Source organism: Loxodonta africana, chromosome 2, assembly GCF_030014295.1.
Source record: "Loxodonta africana isolate mLoxAfr1 chromosome 2, mLoxAfr1.hap2, whole genome shotgun sequence".
Lineage (NCBI taxonomy): Eukaryota > Metazoa > Chordata > Mammalia > Proboscidea > Elephantidae > Loxodonta > Loxodonta africana.
Genome location: NC_087343.1, coordinates 102,559,671 through 102,576,384, shown reverse-complemented (window position 1 = coordinate 102,576,384; position 16,714 = coordinate 102,559,671). Strand labels below are relative to the sequence as shown.

Here is a 16,714-nt window from a genome sequence, read left to right as displayed (position 1 = left end):
GAAAGCAAGTATATAAATAATTATATACTGTGTTAAGAGTCATGAAATAAGCTGAATAACATGAGAAAGAGTAACAGACAAAGGCCATTTTGCAAAGAGTGGGCTTGGAAAATGACAGTTGAGCTGAAACCCAAAAAACGCACATGAACTAGACGGGCTAAGAGCTGGGGGAAGGAGTATTTTAGGCTGAAGGAACAGCAAATACAAAAACCTGTAGAAAAGCCTCTTTAATCTGAGGAACAGAAAAGAGACTGGGGCATAATGAGCATGGGGAGTGGCAGGAGATGAGGTAGGCAGGAGCCAGTTGTGCAGTGTTGTGGGTAGATTTTATTCTCAAAGAAATGGAAGGCACTGAGAGGTGTAAGGCAAGGAAGAGCGACTGTTTTTAAAGGTCACCCTGGCTGTGTGCACAATGAACTGCAGCAGAGCAAGACTGGAAGCACAGATATCAGAAAGCTATTACAGTGGCCCATGGGAGACAAAATGGTGGCTTGGACCAGGTTGAGTCTGCAGGTGGAGAAAAAGTAGCAATAACAACAATAATAATAGCAGTAGCTACATTTATATGGTGCTTACTACATGTCAGGCACTGTTTTAAGACTTTATATTTATTTCATTTATTAACTCATTTAATCTCCCAACATAGTACTACAAAGAATGTACTAATATTATCTTAATTTTACAATGAGGGAACTGAGGCACAGAGAGGTGATTTACTAGAATGAAGGAGTGGCAGAGAAAGAAAAAAGGATGGCTCCCAGGTTTTAGGTTTGTGCAAGTAGGCAGACTGTTATGCCAATGACTGTGATGGGAAAGACTGAGAAAGGTATTTTTGCAGGGATGCAAAATCAAGAGCTAGCTGCATTATGCACATGTTGAGTTTGAGGTGCGTAAGAGATTCAAGTGGAGCTACCAAGTCAGCAGTCAGATATTTAAGGTTGGAGTTGAGAGTCACTAGAGAGAGAAATTTGGGAGTTTCCAAGTTAGTGGAATTCAGTGGAATAACCCAGAGTGGGAGTGTAGATAGAAAAGAGGGTCCAGGATAACTCCTGGAGCAAATCAACATTTAGAAGCCTGACAACAAGCCAAAGAGAAGCAAGACCAGTAGACTGTTCTAATCTGTTGCTAATCAAGTGACATTCATTCACTACACTCTATTCCATATTCTCCTGGAATTGCAAAAAAGTAGTAATCCATCAAAAAAGGTAGGCAAAGAGGTAATAGTCTGTGTTTTACACAACAAATGATACATGAAGAAAACCTGGGCTTCCTAGGTTTGGTTGTCCCCAAAACTTTGGTGGTTCCACAGAGAGCTGGGACTACCCTGTACCTCTCTCTCCTTGTAAACTCACTTATCCACTCTTCTAGAAATCAAATACCAGTTAGCATCCAAGCAAGAGATAACATCCAGAATGTAACCATTATTACTCTGTTTACCCCATCTTTTTAAAGTTCGTCTCCTATCATACTCTTTAATATCCTTTTGGTCAAATATAGAAATTAAAAAGTGAGAAAAAACCAAGATCTGAGAAATCTCTAAATATTGTTCATAGGGACAGGCACAAGGGTCAACTCTACCTAGGTCTGACTTAGTCCTTGAGACAAAATAATGATTCATACACACCTTTGTGTAACATTTAATAAGCATTCTTCAAAATTCAATGTGATGCATACAATCAGCCTTAAAAACGGCACGTGTTGTGTGTATTTTCAACTCAAAATAACTATTTGGTCATCTTGCCATGTCTCAATAGTTTTTATGTCCATCACAACCCTTCTAAAACAAAACGTGACAACAATTTTTCTCAAGGTTCTTCTAAAGGTAATTCTTCAAAGTTTTACTTTTTCATTTTTTCACTTTGAAACATTTTCATTTTAATAAAATTTCATCATTTTATGGATTTCTGTAATCAGAGTGGGGAACTACAAAAAGGTCCAGATAACTTGAAGTATTCAGTCCTATCTTATGTAACATAAGGAATTACAAATGGAAAAGGAAAGGAAGTGAATGAAAGTGATGGCTCATGTTAGTTGTAGAGACCTAGCTACCGTCAAACATTAGGAAGTTTGGTATGGAATGCTCAGGATATTAAACTCATATTTTAAAAAAAAAAAAAACCTCATTGCCCTCCAGTCAATTCCAATTCATAGCAACTTTGTATTGTTACAGAGGAGGACTGCTTCCTAGTGTTTTCTTGGCTGTAATCTTTACACAAGCAGATGGCCAAGCCTTTCTTCGACAGCCTGGCCGGTTGAGTTTGAGTCACCAACCTTTAAGTTAGTAATTAAATGCAAACCATTTTCATCACCCCGGGACCTTATTTTTGTTGTTAGGTGCCATTGAGTCAATTTCAACTCAGAGTGACCCCATGTAATAGAGTAGAACTGCCCCATGGGGTTTTCTAGGCTTTTTTAATCTTTATAGGCGCAGATGGCCAAATCTTTCTCCCAGGGAGCTGCTGGGTGGGTTAAAATTGCCAACCTTTTGGTTACCAATCGAGTGCTTAACCTTTGCACCACCAGGGGCCCAAAGATCTTAATTACTTGTCTATATATAAGAAAATCACAAATCACATGTCAACTTCAAGTAAGTATTCTAGTTTTAGGGGAATGAACCTTCACAATTTACACCCTCTTCAAATAAATTTTTTTTTTTTTTCAAATATAGTAATACTGTCATATTTTATAGGAGGTTATACAGGATGACAATGTACCTTTCCTTAATCAATAGGAACCTGCCATTTCAATTTCACTCAAGTCTTTATTGTTTCATATACAAAACACACACAATTTCTTTAAAAGGCACCCTTGGACCCTATGTACCTAGCTTAGAACAAACTATGGACCCACTGTCCTCCCAACAAGAGGGGAAATTTGTTACATGGCAGTGCCAGTGGCTTTAGGCCTTCTGCAGGGAATATTCCCTATGGCCTCTCTAAATACTTATTTAATCCTGTTTGATCAGTTAGAAGCTTTAAAATGTTAGGAGGAAAAGAGCGTGGCTCTTTATAAAACAGAAATTGTTTTTCAGAAATAAAACCTCTGTGTGAGTGCATGAGGAGTAAGCTTTACAAAAAAGGAATGTATAGGCTACTATTTTGAGAGGGGTGGTGCTACTGGTTAAGAGTTTGACTACTAACCAAAGGGTTAGTGGTTCAAAACCACCCAGAGGTTCCTCAGAAAGAAAGGCCTGGCGATCTGCTTTCAAGGTTATGGGACAGGTCACAGCCTTATGGAGCAGCTCTACTCTGCACATGTGGGGTCATCGTGAATTGAAATTGACTTGATAGCAACAGTTTGGTTTGGTTTATTTTGAGGGGTGTAGTTCAGAGCCACATAGAAGACAGGTATCTCTAGATGTCATGTATAAGCCAGGGCTCCAAAACTGAGGTGTAGGTAGAGACTTGTGTGTGTCTGTGAGAAAGAGAGAGACGGGCCGTATGTTGAGTTGATAGAAGAGGTAGAGGCTTTGAATTCAATATGTAAACCAAACGCATTGCAGTTGAGTTAATTCCAACTCATAGCGACCCTATAGGACAGAGTAGAACTGCCCCATAGGGTTTCCAAGGAGCTCTGATGGATTTGAACTGCCCATCTTTTGGTTAGCAGCCAAACTCTTAGCCGCTGAGCCACCGGCTCCATATAAAAGAAAGAATTATACAAATCAAGCTTGGAAAGTTATAGGAATGTCAATTTGTATTCTGAAGTTTGTACTGTTAACTCTTGCTGTAACTCATCTGGTTACCTGTAAAGAAGACCAAGGCCATGTTTTTCTGGGTTAGCCATGGCTGATGGGAGGCTGGGATACTGTCTCTCTAAAGTCTTCTGGTTTTCCTTGATTCTGGCAGCTACTCAAAGTATACAAAAGTGCTCAAGTGGTAGTATTTACCTCCACAGTGTTGGGCATGCAGCCTTTATCTCACTTTGTGACAGAAATGGCTAAGGGGTAGTATGATAAGAATGTAAACAGACAAATGAGCTGAAAGAGAAGGAAGTAGGCTGAAGAAAAAGAAAGGAAAGAAATATGAAATTTGCAACACATATAACTGACAAAGCTTAAAGATCCAGAATAGATAAAGAACTCCTATAGATCAATACCACCACCCATCCATCAGTCTACTGTACTATTGTGGCTTGCATGTTGCTGTGATGCTGGAAGCTATCCACCAGTGTTTCAAATACCAGCAGGGTCACCCATGGTAGACAGGTTTTAGCAGAGCTTCCAGACTAAGACAGACTAGGAAGAAAGGCCTGGTGATCTACTTCCAAGAATTAACCAGTGAAAACCTTATGGATCACAGCAGAATATTGTCCAGTCGACCTGCTTGCATTGGGCACATCATCAGGAGGGCTCACTCACTGGAACAGGTCATCCATCATGTTTGGTGAAGTAGAGGGCTGATGAGGGAGACCCTCAGTGAGATGGATTGCCACAACAGCCACAATAGACTTGAACATGCTGGCAATCATGAGGATGAAACGGGCAACATTTCATTCTGTTATACACAAGGTCACTGTGAGTCAGAGTCTACTCTACAGCAGCTATCTACCTATCTATAGATGAACACAAAAGTGCCAAATAACTATAGGAAAATGGGCAAAAGACAAGAACAAACAAAAGATGAAGAAATCTGGATAGCCAATAATCACATGTAAAGATGCTTAACTGCATTAGTAGAAAAATGCAAAGTGAATGCAAAGCAAAGCCGCACACAGGGTATTATTTTCCACCCACCGGACCGGCAAAAAATTACACCAAGTGTTGGCGAGGATGAGGAACATCTGCTAGTGATGACATAAATTAGTGCTACCACAGTTTGGCATTACCTAGCAAAGTTGAACATTCATGACCCAACAATCCCAACTTAGGTATATTCCATAGAGAAACGTGCACAGGTACAACAGGGCACATGCACAAGAATGGTTAGAAGAGTAAAATACTAGAAAAAATCTAAAAACCCAACATTAGAATGGATAATCTGTATATATTGATTCAATGGGATGCTTCATAGCAGTGAAAAGTAAATGGCCACATCAAGTTGGATTAATTTCAAAAAAGGTAACTTTAAAGGACAAAAAATAGAAACAATTGACTATGCCTACATTTTTGTCAAGTGCAAAACAGGCATAATAATGTATTCATGAACACATCTATACATACGTACAGGGTATATCTACAAAGAAAAGCAAGGAGGACAATAAACACAAATATATCTCTCAAAACATTATATATAATTCTTATATTTAAAATTACTCTTTCAATATTTAATTGTATCCCATTTTATATTTATGTAGCAAATGACCCAAATCCCAAGGGGACGAAATGACACTTTCTATCCTCAGAGAATGTGCCTGTGCATAGACTGTGAATGAACTGAGAATTTTGTACAGTTCACTTCAAAACTTGGCACTAGAGGATGTAAGGGAATAGTTCTCTTATTTTTTTTCCAGGCAAAAACTGTAAAAGAAATACTGGTATCAAGCAGGTAATAAAAATATATGAGATGTGGACTAACATCAAAAGTTAATTAAGTTCTCTGATGAATCCACAAAACATCTCATAACATGGATGAATATGGAAGGCATTATGCTGAATGAAATTAGTCACAGAATGACAAATATTGTATGACACCGCTTTTACAAGAACCCAAGAAAAGGTTTAAACACAGAAGAAAACATTCCTTGATGGTTATGAGGGCGGGGAGAGAGGGAGAGAGGTATTCACTAACTAGATAAAAAAAAAACTAGATAGTAGACAAGAATTATCTTAGATGAAGAGAAGGACAACACAAAATACAGGAGAAGTCAGCACAACTGAACTAAACAAAAAGCTAAGAAGTTTCCTGAATACAACCAAATACTTCGAGGGACAGAGTAGCAAGGCTGGGGTTCTGGAGACCATAGTTTCAGGGGACACCTAGGTCAATTGGCATAGCAAAGTTTATTAAGAAAATGTTCTGCATCCCACTTTGGTGAGTGGCATCTGGGGTCTTAAAAGCTAGCGAGCGGCCATCTAAGATGCATCAGTTGGCCCCAGCCCACCTGGAACAAAGGAAAATGAACAACAAAGGCACAGAAAAGGCCACATGAACCAGAGACTCCATCAGCCTGAGACCAGAGGAACTAGACGGTGCACAGCTACCACCAATGACTACCCTGACAGGGAACACAACAGAGAGTCCCTGATGGAGCAGGAGAAAAGTGGAGTGCAGGACTCAGATTGTAGTAAAAAGACCAGACTTAATGGTCTGACTGAGACCAGAGGAACCACGGAAGACATGGCCCCCGGACTCTCTGCTAACCCAGAACTAAAACAATTCCTGAAGCCAACTCTTCAGACAAGATTAGACTGCACTATAAGGCATAAAATGATCCTCGTGAGGAGCGTTTCTTAGTTCAAGTAGATTAAAAAAAAAAAAAAAAAAACCCAAACCATACCTGTTGCTGTCGAGTCATTTCCGACTCATGGCGACCCTATCGGTCAGAGGAGAACTGCCCCATAGTTTCCAAGGAGTGCCTGATGGATTTGAACTGCTGACCTTTTTGGTTAGCAACTGTAGCACTTAACCTCTACACCTCCAGGGTTTCTGTTCAAGTAGATACATGAGACTAAATGTGCAGCTTCTCTTCGGAGGAGAGATGAGAAGGCAGAAAGGGACAGGAGCCGGCTGAATGGACATGGGAAACCAGGGTGGAAAGGAGGAGTGTGCTGTCACATTAGAGAGTGCAACTAGGGTCACATAACAATTTGTATATAAATTTCTGTATGAGAAACTAACTTGAGCTGTAAACTTTTACTTAAAGCATAATAAAAAAAATTAAGTGGAAAAAAAAGATTAGACTGGTCTGTAAGACATAAAATGATACTTGAGCAGAGTGTGCTTCCTAGCTCAAGTAGATATGTAAGACTAAATGGGCAGCTCCTGTTCAGAAGTGAGGTGAGAAGGCAGAGGGGGACAGGAGCTGGTTGAATGGACACGGGAAATCCAGGGTGGAAAGGACGGGTGTGCTGTCACATTATAGGATGAGCAACTAGGGTCACGTAACAATGTATGTACATTTTTTGTATAAGAAACTAACTTGAACTGTAAACTTTCACTTAAAACACAATTAAAAAAAAATTTATTACATTCTCCCCTGATTTCCAAATACATGAGAACCAAACATAGTCCTCCCTCAAATTTCAGTCTCTTTAACCAGTCTGCCTTCAACCAAGAAAAACCGTTGTGAACTTTGCAAGGGCTGATAAGAGGAGCAGAGAAGGCTGAGGCTAAATGATAAAGGTTTCAGAGAATTATGATTACAGCCTTACATTTTGCTTAGGAAAGTATTATTTTATCCTTCATATAATTGTTCCCTCTATGCGTCATAAATGGTACTATTCATTCATGATATCTGGTGACCATTTATATTTAACATCCATATTATTCTTAATGAAATATTGTGAATATCATGGTCCATTCAGACAACAGTAACAGAGTCCATGGTATTGTTCATCTAAATTCCTGTAATTTTGATGACTATTCATACTCCCACACATTGCCTCTATCTTGAGTCTACTTTAAAATAGTAGAATCATAGCAGAATAAAAGAAAGTGAAAAATTAAACGACTTACCCAGTTTGGGGGCTAGATGAAGAAAATATCCTTCTGAGAAACATAGCCACTTTGTTCCACAGTTCTCTTCAAGAATTTCCCACCCCCTGCATAAAGTTAGGTCTCTAACAGTGCTTACTTTATATAAAAAGACACATTAGCTAAATGGATTCTCAGTCCCTATTAGATATCTTTCAGACATAGGGAATACATGAGGAAGAATTTAAAAAATCTATTTTAACACGATCACATTTCCATCAGACATTAGCAACAAAGGAGACATGATCAAAGTGGGAAAATTAAAGGTACTTACTTGTTACAACTCTTGAGCACCGACTAAGGGGCTTTTGCTACATCTGGGGACTTGACCTGCACATTATCAGGATGACTAGAATGTGAGTACTTCGTCTCATGTACTTTGGACATGTTATCAGGAGGGACCAGTCCCTGGAGAAGGACATCATGCCTGGTAAAGCAGAGGGTCAGTGAAACAGAGGGAGACTCTCAATGAGGTGGACTGATACAGTGGCTACAACAATGGGCTTGAGCATAGCAAGGATTGTGAGGATGGCGCAGGACTGGACAGTGTTTCCTTCTATTGTACATAGGGTTGCTATGAGTCGGAACTGAGTGGAAGGCACCTAACAGCAACAACTACAGGGTGTCACCCTTGCTTATAGCTTCAAGGAAGAAAGACGAATGCCTTTGCTTATAGTTTTGTATTTCTTTAGAAGACAGAATAATAGATAAAACCAGCTAACCCTGGTGGTGCAGTGGGTAAGTGCTACAGCTGCTAACCAAGAGGTTGGCAGTTCAAATCCGCCAGGTGCTCCTTGGAAACTCTGTGGGGCAGTTCTACTCAACCCTATAGGCTCGCTAAGAGTTGGAATTGACTTGACAGCAGTGGGTTTGGTTGGTTTGGTTATCCTCCAGTGGGTGCCTTCTGCTTGAACACTGTGGATACATAACCTCATTAAGGCTCACAAAATCACCAAGGGGCAGGTGTTATACCTTTTTTCCAAAGGCTCAAGGAGGTTAAAAATCTTGCCCGAACTCAAAAAGAAGCAGAATCAAAATTCAAACCCAGATCTCATGGGTGTAAATTGGGTAAATGTTGATATATAAATCCTAACATTTTACCTAGGTAGCATCCATATAAAAATATGTAGCTGCAAGTAAACTTCAGTCATGTGTTGTTTAACATCCACTATACGTTCTATGAAATAAAACATATAATTTGGACATTGTGCAAACACCATATTATATACAGGCAGTCCATGAACTTCCTACTTACCTATAACCCACAGTTACAAACCAACCCCCATAAAGCCTATTATATTAAAACCTTATGGGAGGGGGTTGGAGGAGGTGACTGCTTAGGCCACAGCCACAGCAAGTGACAGCCGGGGCGGCCAGGGCTGCCGGGGCTGGGGCAGCAGCCAGTGAGGCTTGCCCGCCGACCCACCCAGTGACCTTCCCTGCCTCAGTAGGGGGTGTAGGCCCCTGAGCCCCTGACGGTGCCCAGTGGCTGGAGGAGGCAACCCAATCCTCTGGTGAAGAAGCTCGATGAGTGCTGCCTTAAGCACTGTGCACATGGGAAACTAGAAGACTCCAAAATTGTAATGCACCATAAATTAATGTATGCTGCTCTAGAGAGGGTGCTGAGTGATACCGAGACGATCTTAGAAGAGAACATTCAAGATAAAGATGTCTTATTACTGATAAAAAAGAGAGTCCAAGCTCCACTTCCAAAGATGGCTGATGTTTCTGTAGAAGAAAAGAAAAAACAAGAACAGAAAGCCCCAGAAATGCTATATTCTAAGCAACAGCCAACCTGCCCTCCTACAACATGGACTGGGCGTGCCCAGACCAACATGCGTGACTTCCAGTCAGAACTTTGGAAAATCTTGGTACCTCCCATTGAGGTGGCATAAAAATTGCTGGCGCTGAACCCAGTACTGTTGAATGATTTAAGAAGACAAATGCCATGCTGGACCAGGACGAGGAGTGAGTGGAGGGAGCTGCCCTTCAGCAGCTAACGGAGACCAGAGCCTAGAAGGCCTGTGGCTGAACCACGTGTCAGTGACTCAGGCCATGGAGTGGCTCATTGAGCACGCAGAAGACCCAACCGTAGACACACCTCTTCCGGGCCAGACCTCGAAGTCTTCAAGAAGATTTGAAAGGAAGGAAAAGGGAATTCCAGGCGGAAGCACGGCTGTCATTTCCCTTGATGGAGATAGGGCTCAATGAGAAGGTGATCTATGCCTTCCGACTGAACAACAACCAGCGGAACTCTGCCTGCCAGTGGCTGTTAGGAGACTGGAAGCCCTCCCCTGAGGAGCTAGACAAGGGCATGGACCCCCGACAGCCCCCCATTCCAAGCCATCTTGGACAACACCAGGGTGTAGTTGGGTCTGACCAACCCTAAGATGCTACTAGCATTTGAAGATATGCTGGAGAACCCGCTCAACAGCATGCAGAGGATGATGACACGAGACAGGGCCTGTCATGCTGCAGATCTCCAGGATCTCCAGATTGTGAATCGCATGTAGTGCCCGCCTTGCTGCTCCCCGCTGCTGCTGCAGGGGCCAGCAGAGGAGGCTCAGAGCTGACACTTCCTCTCACCGATCAGCCAGGCCAGAGGTCCCGGTGGGTTTACTGGTAACGCAAGAGCCAGGGGTAGGGACAGCCAAGGGCTGCGGAGACCCTTTGGCTCAGCTCGGGGTGTTGTGGAGAGAAGGGTCAGGCAGGAGAGGCTACTGGAAACCACCGTCAGAGCCCAGTCTAGACTGTTGGAGGAGGTGTCTGCTCCCATTTTAACTCTTCCTGCTTAAAAGTCTTCTGTGATGGTAGTTTTTAAATCTGCATTTTTAGCATCTGACAGTGTTTACAAAAAGTGACCAACTGTTTCACTGGGAAGTTGATCACCCCTCTCCAAAGAGCGTTCCCATGTCTCTTGGAATGCTACTTGAATCCACCCTTACGAGTTTGCAAGAGTCCACTGTTACTTGAAACAAGGCATATTTCAACACAAAGTGTTTCTTCAGACATACTAATTTAAGTATTTTACAAGTGATTCTTTAATAAACAATTGCTCTTTTTCCTAAAATAAAAAAGAGAAAAAAAAAAAAAACCTTATGGGACTACAGAAGTGTATGCGGTCTGATGTTGCCCAAATGGACGTTATGTGGTACATGACTGTATCTTGAAGGAACAAAAAACTTTTTGCAAACATACAGAGAGACAGCAAGAGAGAGAGAACAGTGACAGAGCCCTGGTTGTACAATGGTTAGCGCTGGTGTGCTCACTGAAAGGCGGCTGGAACCACCAGCATCTCTGATGGAGATAAGAGCCAGTGATCTGCTCCCGTAAAGACTGCATACTAGGAAACCCTGTGGGGCAGTTATACTCTCTCCTATAAGGTCACTAGGAGTTGGAATCTACTGGCCAGCACACAGCAACATATATATGTATATACACACACACAAACACACACGGAAACCCTGGTGGTGTGGTGGTTAAGAACTATGGCTGCTAACCAAAAGGTCGGCAGTTCAAATCCACCAGGCGCTCCTTGGAAACTCTATGGGGCAGTTCTACTCTGTTCTATAGGGTCACTATGAGTCGGAATCGACTGGTTGGCAATGGGGTTTAACAACAACGACGACACAGACTTCACTAAGGGGCAGTGTTGGGTCAGTGGTAGAATTCTCTACTTCCATGAAGCAGTTCTGGGTTAGACTGTTGGCCGATGCACCTCATGTGCAGCCCCACCCACTTTGGAAACCCTGGTGGCGTAGTGGTTAAGAGCTAACCAAAAGGTTGACAGTTTGGCAGTTAGAGTTCACCAGGCGCTCCTTGGAAACTGTATGGGGCAGTTCTACTCCATTCTATAGGATCGCTATGAGTCAGAATCGACTCAATGGCAAGAGGTTTATATGCGTGTGTCTGTATATATATGTTGTTGTTAGGTGCCGTCGAGTCGGTTCTGACTCATAGCGACCCTATGCGCAACAGAACAAAACACTGCCCAGTCCCGAGCCACGCTCACAATCGTTGTTATGCTTGAGCTCATTGTTGCAGCCACTGTGTCAATCCACCTTGTTGAGGGTCTTCCTCTTTTCCACTGACCCTGTACGCTGCCAAGCATGATGTCCTTCTCCAGGGACTCATCCCTCCTGACAACATGTCCAAAGTATGTAAGACGCAGTCTCGCCATCCTTGCTTCTAAGGAGCATTCTGGTTGTACTTCTTCTAAGACAGATTTGTTTGTTCTTTTGGCAGTCCACGGTATAGTCAATATTCTTCACTAACATGACAATTCAAAGGCGTCAGTTCTTCTTCAGTCTTCCTTATTCACTGTCCAGCTTTCACATGCATATGATGCGACTGAAAATACCATGGCTTGGGTCAGGCGGACCTCAGTCTTCAAGGTGACATCTTTGCTCTTCAACACTTTAAAGAGGTTCTTTGCAGCAGATTTTCCCAATGCAATGTGTCTTTTAATTTCTTGACTGCTGCTTCCATGGCTGTTGATTGTAGATCCAAGTAAAATGAAATCCTTGACAACTTCAATCTTTTCTCCATTTATCATGATGTTGCTCACTGGTCCAGTTGTGAGGATTTTTGTTTTATGTTGAGGTGCAATCCATACTGAAGGCTGTGGTCTTTGATCTTCATTAGTAAGTGCTTCAAATCTTCTTCACTTTCAGCAAGCAAGGTTGTGTCATCTGCATAACGCAGGTTGTTAATGAGTCTTCCTCCAGTCCTGATGCCCCGTTCTTCTTCATAGAGTCCAGCTTCTTGCATTATTTGCTCAGCATACAGACTGAAGAGGTATAGTGAAAGAATACAACCCTGACGCACACATTTCCTGACTTTAAACCAATCAGTATCCCCTTGTTCTGTCTGAACAACTGCCTCTTGATCTATGTAAAGCTTCCTCATGAGCACAATTAACTGTTCTGGAATTCCCATTCTTCACAATGTTATCCATAATTTGTTATGATCCACACAGTCAAATGCCTTTGCATAGTCAATAAAACACAGGTTAACATCCTTCTGGTATTCTCTGCTTTCAGCCAGGATCCATCTGACATCAATGATATCGCTAGTTCCACGTCCTCTTCTGAAACTGGCCTGAATTTCTGTCAGTTCCCTGTCAATATACTGCTGCAGCCGTTTTTGAATGATCTTCAGCAAAATTTTGCTTGCATGTGATATTAACAATATCGTTCTATAATTTCCATATTTGGTTGGATCACCTTTCTTGGGAATAGGCATAAATATGGATCTCTTCCAGTCAGTTGGCTACGAAGCTGTCTTCCATATTTCTTGGCATAAACAAGTGAGCACCTCCAGCGCTGCATCTGTTTGTTGAAACATCTCAATTGATATTCCATCAATTCCTGGAGCCTTGTTTTTCACCAATGCCTTCAGAGCAGCTTGGTCTTCTTCCTTCAGTACCATCGGTTCCTGATCATATGCCACCTCTTGAAATGGCTGAACATCAACTAATTCTTTTTGATATAATGACTCTGTGTATTCCTTCCATCTTCTTTTGATGCTTCCTGCATTGTTCAATATTTTACCCATAGAATCCTTCATTATTGCAACTCGAGGCTTGAATTTTTTCTTCAGTTCTTTCAGCTTGAGAAACACCAAGTGTGTTCTTCCCTTTTGGTTTTCCATCTCCAGCTCTTTGCAGTCATTACAATACTTTGTCTTCTCGAGACGCCCTTTGAAATCTTCTGTTCAGTTCTTTTACTTCATCAATTCTTCCTTTTGCTTTAGCTGCTCAACGTTTGAGACCAAGTTTCAGACTCTCCTCTGACATCCATCTTGGTCTTTTCTTTCTTTCCTGTCTTTTCAATGACCTCTTGCTTTCTTCGTCGATGATGTCCTTGATGTCATTCTACAACTCGTCTGGTCTTTGGTCACTAGTGTTCAATGCGTCAAATCTATTCTTCAGATGGTCTCTAAATTGAGGTGGGATGTACTCAAGGTCATATTTTGGCTCTCGTGGACTTGCTCTGATTTTCTTCAGGTTCAGCTTGAACTGGCGATTGGAATGCAAAAGTTGGAAACAAAGGAGAAGGATCAGTATTTGGAAAATATGGCCTTGGTGAAAGAAACGATGCTGGAGATCAAATGATAGAATTTTGCAAGACCAACGACTTCTTCATTGCAAACACCTTCTTTCACCAACATAAATGGCGACTATACACATGGACCTCGCCAGATGGAACACACAGAAATCAAATTGACATCTGTGGAAAGAGACGATGGAAAAGTGCAATATCATCAGTCAGAACAAGGCCAGGGGCCGACTGTGGAACAGACCTCAATTGCTCACATGCAAGTATATATAAGTATGTATATATATGTACACATACATATATGATTATACATATATATAAACCCCAAATGACGACGGTGATAGATACGATGACAATGGTTGTTAATTTTTTTTTTTTGGTTTGGAAATGTTAATGTGGAAGAACTGTCTCAACAAATGTTTAAATGTTTAAAACTGAATAGCTGCCTAATAACTTAATAAAGTCAAGTAGTTTAAGAATGGCATGGGGGCAGTGTCTAACCTCCTCTAACTTCACAAGGAGGAAGGAGAATCACGATCAGCCCAAGGCTGATTCCTATGGGGTGAAGGTCACACATACTTTCTTCCTCCAACCTCTTTACCAATTCTGACACCAACCGTCCCTCCCAGGGGACTCTCTATTTGTTGCTAGGTTTGATAATTCATTACCATGGCCACACAAAACTCACAGACCATACTCATAGTTATGAGGTTTATTAGGAAAGTAACAGGTTATAATTCAGGTTCAGGAATGCTCAAGGTACAGTTCTTTGATCAGGACAGCCACTTCTCAGTCATGCAGAAGGCAGGCCTCTCTCTGGCCCTCAGCCCTCCTGGCCCAACCTCTGCCCTGCTCAGGCAAGTGTTACAAAGCTCTTTTAGCTTCGCTGGTAAGTGCCCAGAGGCACCCCACTCCACCACTAAGCTTTGATCAGAAGGCGCCCAGCTCTAGCTCCAGGGGTGGGCACACCTAGCTCCACCAAGTGCCTGGTGGCACACTACTCTGGCGGCAAGTCTCCTGCTGGTTTCCTGGTTCTGCTGCCCCTGCTGCCGCCATTTCTCTGCTACTGCTTTCCGCTGTCTCAGGTATTACAGGTCTCTATCTCCTGAGTCAAGGAGGTTCTCAGCACAGGGACCCCAGATCCAAAGGACACCCTCCAGTCCCATCTCTTCTTCTTGGTAGTCATGAGGTCCCCCATTCCTACATCTTGGATGGCTCATTTTAAGCCTAGTAGGATGGTGAAACTGACCAATCCCCTCATCAGGGTTCCACACACCTTACTTGCATGGTCCAACTCCCACAAGGGTGCCATGCACCTTATTTACATTATTAGCAAGCTATCCAATCCCCTTGATGGCCACGAGCACCTCATTTGCACAGTTCTACTCAGTCATTTGGTTGGAGTTACAAAGACTATGACTAGAAGGGTCAAATTAATGAACTCACTGCACTTCAAGTAGCTACTCTGGAATTCACTACCTTCCTCTACTATATGAGAGATCCAGGTGGGAATCCTGGCTTTGCGTCTTACTGTGGGGCAGGCTGCACAACTTGGCTGCACCAGTAGTTTCCTCCTCTGTAAGAAAGCCTTTTGTAATAATAGCACCTGCCACATATTACAGGGTGAGGAATAAATAATACAAATGCTTTAATACACGTCAAATATTTAGAGTTAGGCCTGAATATGGGAAATACCCAAATAATGTTAGCTGTCATCCCTAAAGTCCTTCCAGCTTTGATAGTTTAGAAATCAATGACTTCAAGCTGTACTTAACAGTTTAGTAAAGAGGTCTGCAGTTCTTATACTAAAGTGGTGCTCAAACTAAACAAACCAGTTGTTGTCAAGTCAAACTCATGGCAACTCCATGTGTGTCAGGGTAAAACTGTGCTACACAGGATTTTCAATGGCTGTGACCTTTGCGAAGCAAATCACCAGGGTTTTCTTCTGAGGCTCCTTTGGGTGGGTTCTTACAACTAACCTTTTGGTTAGCAGCCCAGCGCATTTTCATCACTCAGCAGAGCTCAAAGGCCCAGGAGCCACAAAGACAGTCTGGGCGTGGCTGTTCAGTGGATTCTCTGGACTTCTGGAGACCAACATTTGGGAAAGACGGGGCTGTAAACTTTGATATTTTGATAGTAAAGTTTGTTTTAACCCCACCTCCCCCCACCGTGAGGCGTCAGGGCCAGGGTGAGACCCAGATTACTCAGAGAACAAGGTCGGGAGGCCACTCTGACCCGGCGCTACCCTGCGCCAGCGGGTTAACCGTTAACCGGGGCTGAGCCGGGGCCCCGTGAGGCGGTAGGGCTCGCTCAGTGGGGCCGGGAGCAAAGGCCACAGGACAACTGCCTTCCAGCTGCCAGGTCGCCGCAGCCGCAACCGGAAGCCCGCGCTCCGGCTGTGCCGCCGACAGGAAGCAGCGGACGCCGCGAGCCCCGCCTCGCGCAGGCCGCCCAATGGCTACCGGGAAGAACAGAACTTACGGTCCTCGAGTCCCACGCTCCGTCTCCGCGGGAGGGGCCGCCGAGGCCTCCGCGTGATGCGAATCCGCGAGTCAAAGCACCGCGCTACGCGCGCGGCGCCTCCGCGGGGGGGGGAGGGGGGAGCGGGCAAAGCTGCCCACGTGACCGGAGAGCGCCCGCCCCAGAGGCCGCCTAGGTGCCCCTGCCGGCTGATGACGTGGCTGATGGTGGTCGCTGGCCACTCACGCCCAGTGAGGACCTCCAAACTGGCAGTCTTAATGGTGTGTTTGACAGATATGGGTGGCATCAGTTTATTTTTTTAATTGTTTGTTGATCTCACCACAGTATCTAAATTTTAAATATACCCGACGATCTCACGTCTATCAATCTATCTTATAAAAATATTTGCAAAAGTTTGTCACAATGCATGTAATCCATGTATTTGTTTAGTGCTATCAAGTCGATTCCAACTCACAGTGACCCCATGTGACAGAGTGGAACAATCTCACGGTTTTTGTGGTTGTAATCTTCAGGGAAGCAGATCTCTAGGTCTTTCTCTCG

At 43.1% G+C, this 16,714-nt stretch overlaps 1 protein-coding gene and 1 pseudogene across 3 annotated transcripts in view; one reads left to right on the top strand and one right to left on the bottom strand.

The window, feature by feature from the left end:
• The window catches only part of RFESD (Rieske Fe-S domain containing), a 34,178-nt gene extending 17,913 nt beyond the window's left edge, over positions 1-16,265 (bottom strand). For 2 of the 3 annotated variants that reach the window (XM_064274221.1, XM_010589539.3), the window contains exon 1: positions 16,175-16,265. The gene's annotated coding sequence lies outside the window, so the exon portion shown is untranslated. Of the gene's footprint in view, positions 1-15,672; positions 16,060-16,174 lie in introns of those variants that run through there. The other variant, XM_023547777.2, reaches the window with a different exon arrangement.
• Positions 8,007-10,136, top strand: LOC100661964 (ubiquitin-associated domain-containing protein 1-like; annotated as a pseudogene).
• Positions 16,266-16,714: the final 449 nt, after the last annotated feature.